At 40.3% G+C, this 10,658-nt stretch overlaps 1 long non-coding RNA gene across 2 annotated transcripts in view; it reads left to right on the top strand.

The window, feature by feature from the left end:
• The window catches only part of LOC103103589 (uncharacterized), a 69,554-nt gene that overhangs the window by 34,412 nt on the left and 24,484 nt on the right, over positions 1 to 10,658 (top strand). For both annotated transcript variants that reach the window (XR_008914681.1, XR_001625475.2), the window contains 2 exons: positions 6,422 to 6,626; positions 7,888 to 8,086. This is a non-coding gene — a long non-coding RNA (uncharacterized LOC103103589). The remainder of the gene's footprint in view (positions 1 to 6,421; positions 6,627 to 7,887; positions 8,087 to 10,658) is intronic.

Here is a 10,658-nt window from a genome sequence, read left to right as displayed (position 1 = left end):
GTAAATACATATTCTGCGACATGAATGCTATCAGATGGGAAGTAGAAAGGCTGTGACCTTGTACAACATTCTGTACGTACATTTCCTGGGAAAAACTCTCCAGTGTACTCTTTTGCACTTAAGAGTAATAGGTCTTGTCTGCTTGTGAGTCAGAAAGCAAAGCTGAGTGCTTTCAATGACCTAAAATGAATCATTCTTTTGAACATAAGTCTTAGGACTCTTTTAAATGGCTTTTCAACTTCAGACAAGCAATTATAGAAAGAAATGTTTTGATGAAAAAAAATTTTCCTATCTTCTGTTTTGACAATCAAAAAGTTTCTGGCAGCTACATATCTATATATATTATGCATAACATATATGCTGTGTGTATATAAATAGATATCATGTGTGTATATAGAGTATATATATGTGTGCATGTGTATATATACTCATATAATAGTGTATGTATCCGTTTGGATGTCTATATGTACATAGATATACATACACATCAGATATATACACCTTGTAAACTCTAAATGTGAACCCTTGCCTGTTGATTGATTAGTGAAGGGCAGAGGGTACGCAGTAGGTTCACTTTTCCTCCTGGTCACCCATTTTCCAAAGATAGCATTGACTTGGTGAGGTCTTTGGAACACAAAGTTCTTGACCTAGGTAGAGAAGGAGACATTGATCCTCATGAAGATCTAAGAGATAGTCATCCTTCAGATCGCTGAAGGATTGCTACATTACTGGGTATTCATTGAGGATGACCTCACTGGCACGTAGGCCCAGCTACTGATCCAGGTCTTCTTGGAATCTTCCTGGCTACAAAGACGATTGATTCTCGCACCTAGGGTAGGGCCACGTCTACAGATAGAAGTTCAGGGGCCTCAGTTTTGCAAGACAAGGAGCCAGTCAGGTCATTCTACTTATATACCCTGCATGTGTTGATCATGTTCAAAGAAACAGAATATAACTAAATTCATTTAATACGAACACATCTTTCTAATGAACCTCCTTTCTCTTTGGACTCTAGAGGTATAGAAGGTCTGGTAGCTTGAAAAAATGGCACTTCTAATGTTCCCTCTACTTCCAGCTCCGCGGAGACAACCAATCAGCTGTTGTACAATGCAACCATTTTTTCTCATAAGGGACTAGGAGTCCTTGTTCACTTATAATCAAATAGTTCTATTTATGTCTGCTACTTGCTAAATTGACTTTCTCCAATAGCCCCAATTTATGAGATTATCTCAAAAAAGTAAACTCTGCTTCAACGACCTTCTTTATTCTGTTTTGCAAACGTGTGTGTTTTTTTGCAAATTGAAATCCCTTTCCAGAATTCAAAGGTTTTCCTGAATCTAAATATATTAAGCGCCCCTCACTTCTATTGCACTGCGTGTCCAGGTGCCCGGAATGGCTTGCTTCTGCCCATAGGCTTCTCTCCAGGATTTTGTATTTGAAAAAAAGGGTTAGTGGTTTCAAGGGCACAGACTAATGATAATGATTCCTCGGTGTGTATAGAGCTCTTTACCATTTATCAAACTCTTTCTCATATATTATCTCATTTGATCCTTACAAGAACCCTATAAGGAGGCACTTCAGACATTGTTGTTCCTCCAGAATCAGAGGGATCTTTGAGATCAACTAGCCTTACCCTCTCATTTGGTGCACAGTGCCTGGGACAGGAAATGCCTTTTAATGTTTGTGGAATTATTGAATTTAACAGATGAGAGAGCTGAAGCCTAGAGAGGAGAAATGATTTGTCCAAGGTCACACATTTAATTAGTGGAAGAGTCAGGACTTGAATTCAGGTCTTCTAAATGTAAGTCCAGGGCCCTTTTGACTCTTTGCCATTTTACTGATGAGGTAACTGAGGCCTAGAGAGGAGAAATGATTAAGCTTTACACTGAGTTAGTGAGAGAGCTAGGATTAGAATACAGGCTTGCTGATGTTCATTTGAGAACTTTTTCTACTCTAATAATTCAGTGTTTACTGAAGTCTTAAGCATCCTGTGTTGACTTGTTGATATTTGATGACTGTGGGCTGTGGCTGGATTTTTGGCAGAGTAAAGAAGGACATGAAGTGACAATTGATTGGACATGAGTGGTTAGAGGCAATGAAAAGCTAAGGATGACTTTGAGGTTGTGAAACTGGGTGCAGGAAAGGATTTTTGTTCCCTCAGCAGAAATAGAGAAATTCAAAGGAGTGATGGCTTTAGGGGAGAAGATAATGAGTTCTATTTTAGACATATCATGTTGGAGTTACCATTTGGGCATCCAGGTGGAGATATTTAGTTGGCAGTTGGTAATACAGAACTGGAAATCAAGAGAAAGATTGGACCATAATTAAAGATTGGGGAATCACTGATGTGGAGATGATTATTGAATCTCTGGGAGCTCATGAACCATTGAGAAAGGGTAGAGAAATAGAAGAGAAGAGGGTCAAGGGTAGAACCTAAGGAGGTACCCTCTAGTGAGGCCAGATAGATAAAGAATTGCAAACCTGCTGATCTGGGGGGCTACAAAGAAAAGTCTGACTATCTTTAGTGAACACTAACAGACTAAGATCACTTGTAATTCATAATAACCTTTAGGAATGTAGATCTAGGCCTAATTTATGATTAGATCATTGATTTAGAACTAGAAGGGCTCTTTGAGGATATCTAGTTTAACTTCCTTATTTTACAAATGAGGAGTCTGAGATCCCAATGGGGAAAGTTACTGTTTACATTAGTAAAAAGGGAAATATAATTTTGTGTTCTCTCTTGGCCTGTTGAAATCCAATCCTTTGGAACCCAACTTAAATTTCAACTTCTCTATTAAGCTTTGTAGGCATTTCTCCTCCTCAATCCCAAGCTTCTGAATGTCTTTCTCATGGCACCTGGTACCTCTTATGTATCTATTATATTCTGTGTGTATCATCTTCTGCTAATGCTCTCTCCTCCAGTGCCTTATCATGAGGGATCATAGGTCCTCCAAGGCTATGCCAGTTGAAATTGTTCATGTGGAAGGGTTTAAAATATAGACCCAATGATAGATTTTCTCTTGTTGGAGGGTCAGCCTAGCTAAGTTCAGAGAGGCTCACCTGGTCACAAAGTAATATGTTTTGGTTAGGGCAACTACTTGAATATCTACATCGGCATAAATGGATTGTGATCTTTGGGATAAGTATCCACATTGAGGAAATCATGGTTTCTAAATGTATTAAGGAAATTATTCGTGACCAACCCCACCTCCCGAATGACCTTTATCAAATAATGCAGACTAAAAATAGTAGAAGAACTGAGTATACAGTGAGAGGAAAAGTGAATTTCAGTTCAATTCGTTAAACATTTATTAAGTGTTTACTATGTGCTAGATCCTGTGCTAAGCACAGAGGCTACAAAAAGAGGCAAAAGACAGCCTCTGTTCTTAAGAAGCTCACGATCTAATGAATGAGAGATTTAGGTAAATGAGGAAAAAAGAGGAAAGAGAAGGCATTCCAGCATAAAAGAGACCAGCCTGAATGCCACATTGGATTACAGAGAGAGACAATAGTTGAATAGGTAAGTCTGTGCCAGATCATGGAGAGTTTTGAATTCTAGAATGAGAAATTTAGGCTTTTGTTCTCTTCTAGAAAATGAATTAGTTGTACTAGATGATCTCTAAGGGCCTTTCTAGATCTAAATCCGTTGATCTTGTGATCCTGATTCTGGGAGCTATTGAAGGCTTTGGGGGTGAGGAATGACAGGAATGCAACTATGTATAAGAAAAGTTAATATGGTAGCATATGTAGATTAGATTGGAGAAGGAAGAGAGGCAGGAATTAGGGAGACCAGTTAGATTATTAGACTAAATCTGGTGACAGCCTGCAGCTAGACCAGTGGCTCTCAACCTTTCTAATGCTGTGACCCTGCAATACAGTTGGTGGCTATTTCAAAACTGTAATTTTGCTACAGTTATGATTTGGAATGTAAATACCTAATATGCATTATGTATTTTCATTGCTACAAATCAAACATAATTTAAACATAGTGATTAATCACAAAATCAATATTTAATTATATGTTGAGAAATATTAATCCAGCAAGAGGCAGCCTGAGTGCTGGGGCAGAAGGTAAGTCCTGCCTCGGGAGGGGGTCCGCAGACACTGCCTACTTCTTCCTGTTGTCTCCCTCCAGCTTGAGCTGAGGCTTCACTTTGCTGGGGTTACTCGGCTCTGTTATCCACTCCAGGACTCGTTCTTAACCCCTACGGAGCCAGTGCCCACCCGGGTGCTCTCTCTGGGTCTCTGTTTTGAGTCCAGTCTCCAGGCAACAGGGTAAATCCATTGCCCCTCATGGGGGAGGGCTGCTGATAGGTAACTAATATTAGTACCATGTGCGGGCAGCAGGGTCCCTGTTCTTTCTGAGATCTTGCTGTAAAGTAGAGCAATTTCTCATCAGAAATATGTATTTTCTGATGGCTTTAGGCGACCCCTGTGTTTTGGTCATTCAACCCCCTCCGGGGTTGCGACCCATGGGTTGAGAACCGCTGAGCTAGACAGTGACAAAAATATGGAAAGGAAGAGATAGGTACGAGAGACATTACAACTTATATGATTTTGTGTAAAGTTCTTCTCTGGGCTTTAGTTTTCTCCTCTGTAAAATCAAAGGCATAAGATGGTCTTGTGAAGCTTTACAGTTCCGTGATTCTGTGTCCCTTCTCTCTTCCCATTTTTGTAAAAAACAGTCATTTTTAAAATTCTGAATTTAAAGGCTAAAAGAGAGCATTTCCATGAACACAAAAATTGTATTCTCTGGGAAACTGAACCCTCATTACACACTGCTTGCCTTAAAAAATTCAGTTCTATGTGTTACTTTTAAAACTGTCTGTGCTTCTCTTCTGCACATTTAAAATTCTGTTACATTGCTGTCTTTTTTCTCGGCCTCATTATTGCTACCCCTCCTCATTAACCTAGTGTAATGAGACGGACAACGACAGCAACAACAAACCCCTCGTAACAAATCAGTCTAGTGGAGCAAAACGAATCCACATAGTGACCCTGTCCAAACATGTCTGTCTCTTTCTGCATCTTATGTCCATCACCCTTGGTCAAGAGGTGGGTATCATGCTTCATCACAGATCTCCTGGTGATGTCATTACTCTTTGCTTTGATCAGAATTCTGAAGTCTTTCAGGGTCATTTTTCTTTACAATGCTGTTGTCATTATAAAAATGTTGTCCTGGTTCTCCTCAATTCACAATGATTCAATTACTACCCAGGATTCTCTGAAATCACCCCTTTCTTCATTTCTTATGACACAATAATATTCCATTGCATTTATATACCATGATGTGTTCAGCCATTCCCCACTTGCCTAAGAGGAAATCTGAGGCCTCCTTTTTAGAAGCCTGTTCTCTTTTCCTCTCTCCTACTCCTTTTAATCTCTTTTTTGGATAAAGACTTTTGTTTTGTTTGTGGATGTTCCCTCCCTGATATATTCTCTCTTAATTCGCACTTTCCCCACTGCCATCCCACACAGATCAGAATGTTTTTTTTACATAGTCTTACATATGAAGAAATATGCTGATGATATTTAATCATAAATCCAATAAACTGGTAAGAATAAAAAGGATTTGGTGACCCTATGACATCTGGCATGCATACTTTTAGAAAAATGATAAAAGTGGGAAAGGAATTGCATTTATTTTCATCTGTGGAAAAGTTGATTCAAATTCATTTCTAAGCTGATTCCTCAATGTCAGCCAAACTATGTTCTAATGGGCTGTTTCCCATTTGTGGAAGTAGAATTGAAAAGTATTTCACATCTTTCTCTATAGGTGCCAGTAGCTTACATAATCGGTATTAAAAAGAAAGCCCACAATGTTCCTCCATCTCTGAGGGGGGCCATGGCTATATTCTCTTAGGGAAGGCATCACAGATTTGAAGACCTTGAAATGCTTGGTCAGAATCATGTGTCACTCCATTATTGCAGCTGAGCACTTAGTAGCTGCTTGCTGGGCAGAGAAGTGCCTCTCAGAGGCTGCCTGCTCATTCAGAGTCCACATGACATGGGGTCTGAGACTCTCTACCTCTAGCTGGCTGGAACAGTACATTTGCTATTTTCTACAATTTTCATTTTTAAAAAATGCTAATAATTATGGCTTGCCACAGGCAAGTACATTTCTGAACAGTTGGAAGAACTAAGGAGCAAATACATTGCCCATAGGTCCTTATGTGGACACCTTTCCATGCTGCCCCACACTCAAATTGAAATACTGCCACATTACAATTTGCAGCCAGATTCTAAGGTCGGCATATCATTGATCCCCCAAACTTTCTTTTCAGTTATACTAACACCGAGAGCATTTGTGTCCCTTGGCTTTTTGATGCCTATTTCATAGGCCCCCAGAAAACCCCTGATCTATCCACTTTCTAGCACAGATCAGATTGTATTTGTTTTTGGTTTCCTTTCCCCCTAGACATCTACGAAGTGCGTGTTAATTATTCAACCGATTCATTCCAACCATCTTGATGAAAACATCCTCTGCTCTTCAGAAATTGGCCAGTCTCTAGCGCGCCTCTGTTTGGCTTCCAGAATAAATGCCTAGATGTCATGCAACTCAGCCTTTTCGTGGAGAACTCAAAAGGAACTCTGATGTGGGACTAATTGTTGCAGAGATACAGGTAAGTGATTTTGCTGGCATTAGAGCTGTTGTAGCTACTTATTATTTCCCCACAAGCTCCACCTGATCACTTCCCTGTTCTGCTTACTCATCCATCTATAATCATTCCAATTGTGCTAATTTTGATATTGTCTTTATCAACAACAATAGTTGATGAAGCCCTCATGTACGGTGACTTTACATAATGGAAGCCTATAATTTCCTGGCTTGCTAAAGTAAATCAATTTGATTAGTGATGGCATGTTCCAAACTGTAGCTCTTTTATGTAAGATTTCCTTTAAGAAAACAGTTCCTTTGACTAGTGGACCCATTGAGACCCAACTCCATTGGCTTCAACTTATTACTTATAAGCAACATTTAGCAGGTTGAAATTGCCTTGGTTTCACTGAAAATTTACAGTTACACAATTTTATTATACTTGGCTTATTCTGCTTTCTGAGGAAGCCAAGGTGACTTGATTCTTTTCTCTTTACCTAAATGAGATAATGGAAAGAATACTGAACTAGAAGAGAGGAAACTTTGGTCCAAGTCCTGTCTCTATTATGACCAAGCTGTATCTCCTCTAGCAAGGTAGATGAATATACTTATCACACCTCTGAGGGCCCTTCTCAGAGGTTTAGTTTGACCAAGAGTTCAGTATAAGAATTACTCTGCAGCATATCTGGCAGGGAGGTATCGAGACTCCAGTTGAACACTTTTAGTGACAGGGTGTTCACTACCCAATGAGGTAGCCCTTTCTACTGTAGACGTCTGTTAAGCTGGCAATCAACAAGCATTTTTAGTGCCAGTGCCAGATATTGTCGGGTGCTGGGGATACAAAGCCTGAAATGAAACAGCCCTTGCCATCCGCTGAAGAGTTTCCATTCTACCTGGAGAGAGACAACATCAACAGATAGATATATAAATCTCTACACAATCACTTTGGGCCATTTCCTGGGCAGGCATTAGCAGTTCCTGGGATAATGAAAGGCTTTCTTTACAGTATGGTGCTTGAGCTGAGCTTTGAAGGAAGCTAGAGATTCCAAGATGTATATGTGAAGTGGGAGTACAACAGACAGAGGAGACAGCTTGCGCAAAGACCCAGAGATAGAAGATGAACTGGGCTTGACCATACTGTGCTTAAAGGGAAGTAACACTTAATGAAGTAGGTTGGGGCTAATTGTGAAGGATACTTTAAATAACAAACATATTCCTGCACCCCATGAACAACCATCAGCAGGAACACTGGGTTTTTGTCTATTCTTTCTCCTTCTATACTACAGGTCCAAGGTCCATCTGCAAGGCCTGATGTGACCATGAATCTTCCCATAGGATATTAACATCTGGAATACAACCCTGCTTTTCCTTCTTCCCAAACCGCTGTTCTTTGGGCTTCTTTCATTGCTTGGCGGCCCAATGAGCCTGTCTGTCTCAGGACTGCCCCAGGAGATATATGTCAAAAAAGATTTCCTCAGGAAGAAGGTAAATGTTTGTCTTCAAATGTCTGGTGCTTAGCATGGTACTCTGTAAATAGTGGGTGTTTAATATAAATGCTTGTTGAACTAAACTGCATTGAAATAAAATATTCGTGTGCATTTGGGAAACCTTCTTTTCCTAATTGCACAAGTATCCATTTTTAAACATCTTTTTAGATTTGGGACTCTTTGTCAAGAGAACAATGCTAGGGTGGTATTGGACTCTGTTCCCATGAGGTCAGAAGTCATCATTCAAACCTCTTCTCCTTCTAGGATTTTGGATGCTCCCAATAGCACGGAACTGAATCTTAGTCTTAACGAGTTTCAGACAAGTGTTGTCTTCAGCAAAAGTCTATTGAGAAATAGCTCTGTAGAAAGAAGGATTAGCTGGAAAAATCCAGCGGTACTAGCTGTCACCTATCCCCAGTTTCATAGAATCTAGTGCCAGGATTATTGCACCTTTCCCAGAAAGCTCTTAGGAAAGATTGCTCACTTTCTAAATACCTTCCAACTTTCTTACAGGATATCGAAAAGACACTGGCAGGCACCCTTCTTTCAAGCTTGACTCTTTTCTTTTCTTTGTGCTCTACCCCTGAGTGTTTGGCAAATGGATCAGAGCTTCCACTGTTGATTTCAGTTGGTGTCTGCTTTGGCTTCAAGCTCCCTAGACAGGCGGGAGATGTCTAATGCAGAGGATCATTTCTGACTCTTGTTAACCACAAGAAGTCTTTTTCTGTTTGAATCTTGAGCCTCTCTGTGAAAAATGCATCCAGCGGTGACTTATATTTAGTGACACCTAAAATAGGCTCCTTTTTATCTTTACCAGTCAGCTCTTCACAATCTGCATTGTGGATGGTCTACAAATGTCATTTTCAAATCATTATTCACATTGTCACCTACCTTGCTTTAAGTACTGCTCTGCTGATAAAGACTCAGCTCTAGCCTGGCAGGAGCTGGAGGATTTTTCACTGAAACAGTAACCTCCCAATTCAATTTTACTCTATAATAATTTCTTAAGAGCCTACCATTTACAAAGTCCTAGTGAGCGAGGCTTCAGAGGAGATGCAGAGTTTTAGACAAGACATGATATTTACTTTCCCCGGGTCTGGTGAAAGGAATAAGATACAGACTACTGTACAACACAGCCATACACAATACGAGATGTTTGGAGTACTATGTGTGTCCCAAAGGGAATTTCAATTTTGAGAAAAGAGATGAGAAGAACTTTAGAAAAGGTAGGATGGCTAGAGGTGGTGAAAAGCCGGGAATATTGGGTGATAAATACACAGAATAAGGATTTATTAACCCCTTGCTATGTGCCACGTGCTGTGCCAAGCTCTGGGGGAGTACGGGGAGGTAATGGAATAAGCATTTATTAAGGATCTAAATAAAATGTTCCAGTCACTCTGCTAAGTGCTTTACAAACATTATCTTCATTGATCCTCATAGCAACTCTCCAAGATGGGTGCTGTTATCATTCTCATTTTACACTTGAGGAAATTGAAGCAAATAGAGTTTAAAGGACTTACCCAGGGTCAAACAGCTAGTAAGCAGTCTAGGCCCTGATTTAAACTCAAGGCATCCTGACTCCAGGTCCAGCCTCTACTATACCAGCTATAGCTGCCAAAGCCTTAGTCATACAAAAACAATCTTGTACTTAGTATACATTCTAATAGACGAAGCCAGCACATCAGGTAGAACTGTAAAGGGGAGGGAGTGAAGAGGGAGACTGGAGGGTCTCAGCCATTTGGAGGTGGAACAGAGCAGAGGGCTCACAAGCAGAGTGCCTGGCCGTCTCTTGGTTTGGGGGTTCATGATAGGGGCTCAGCAGGCAGCAAGTCAGTCTCAAAGTGGAGTCCTGAAGATTTTGAACCTGATTTAGATCCCAGTGAAGGGTTTTGAACAGAGTAATATGAACATATTTATATAAATAATACATATGTCCAAATGGTCTAAACATGGCTCTCAAGAGGCATTTATAAATATCAGAGTTTTGGAATCTTGCCCACTCCTCTTCAAGGGAGAGTGTGATTCCTGCCTTGAGGGGAATAGGAGAAGGACTTCAAGACTAGGTGTTTCTTCCTCTAGTCCCTTAGCATGGCATTGGATCTATCCATCGTCTAAATATTACTGATCTAAAGGCATGATTTTGCCTCAAAATCAAATCTACTTCTCTGGTTTGTAGCCCTCAGCTTACACTCACCAGTTTAACTCCTCCCAGCCACTTATCCAACTAAAACAGCAAATAACAATTGGGGAAGTTATACAATACACACCCCAGAAATACACATGAGTGAATAAGCTCTCCTGCTAGGAACAAGATACCTCCATTCAAGCCAGAAGAGAAGCCCCAATCTCACTCAAGGGGGAAATCTCTCTCCTTGTCTCTAAGGAGACAAGCTGGAAATCAGGGATAAATGGAGGAGCCAGTTTCCCCTACATTTCTGGAGTAGGTCCCAGAGAGAGTCTGACACCACACATATCCTCTTGAAGAAAAAAATGCTTCTCTTCTCTCAATCTCTGCACTGATTCTTCCCTCATGCAGGCTTCTAACCTTGTGTCATTATCTTCTCTGCTAA

The sequence above is a fragment of the Monodelphis domestica genome, chromosome X (assembly GCF_027887165.1).
Source record: "Monodelphis domestica isolate mMonDom1 chromosome X, mMonDom1.pri, whole genome shotgun sequence".
In the NCBI taxonomy this organism is placed as follows: Eukaryota; Metazoa; Chordata; class Mammalia; order Didelphimorphia; family Didelphidae; genus Monodelphis; species Monodelphis domestica.
Note: the sequence above shows the minus strand (reverse complement) of the source record. Positions and strands in the feature narration are given on the sequence as shown.